The sequence below is a fragment of the Brassica oleracea genome, chromosome C4, assembly GCF_000695525.1.
Source record: "Brassica oleracea var. oleracea cultivar TO1000 chromosome C4, BOL, whole genome shotgun sequence".
NCBI classification, from domain to species: Eukaryota; Viridiplantae; Streptophyta; class Magnoliopsida; order Brassicales; family Brassicaceae; genus Brassica; species Brassica oleracea.
This window is the reverse complement of record NC_027751.1, coordinates 32,264,535-32,265,230: the sequence shown is the minus strand read 5'-3', so window position 1 is coordinate 32,265,230 and position 696 is coordinate 32,264,535.

The following is a 696-nucleotide window of genomic DNA, read 5'->3' as shown; positions in this document are numbered from 1 at the left end:
ACCGACGGATTACGGTTTAGAGTTTACACAGGGTGTCGGAATTATTTATATTTGTTATACGACTTTCTAAAACCGATATATTATGTTATATAATCATAAAACATTCTCAAAAAATGTTATAAATTTATTTGAGTGTTACAATTTCTGAGAACTGGCACAAGCCAACTTAAAAGTGTATGTTGTTGTTCGAACAGTTTTGATTGAATGATTATATATATGTCATGTTCAAAGTTTTAAAACTGTGAGAATACAATGGGTAGATTTGTTGTCTGATGTTATATATGATATTTAATACAACTGTAAAAAAAACATACCTGTAAGAAACCGAAACTCTAAATCGATAATGTCCGTCGGTATTCCGTCGGTATTTACCGACGCATTTCCGACGAACCCTTAGAATTTGAGGGTTTTGTCGGTATTCCGTCGGTATTTACCGACGGAATACCGACGAACCCCTAGAATTTGGGATGTTCGTCGGAAATCCGTCGGTATTTACCGACGCATTTCCGACAAAACCCTCAAATTCTATGGGTTCGTCGGAAATGCGTCGGTAAATACGGACGGAATACCGACGGACATTATCAATTTAGAGTTTCAGTTCGATTTTTGTTTTACAACTGTTAGATTTTTAAATCAACAAATCTAATTTTTTTTTTTAATTTTAAAGTATACAACGTTTCAAACCCATAATTTGTT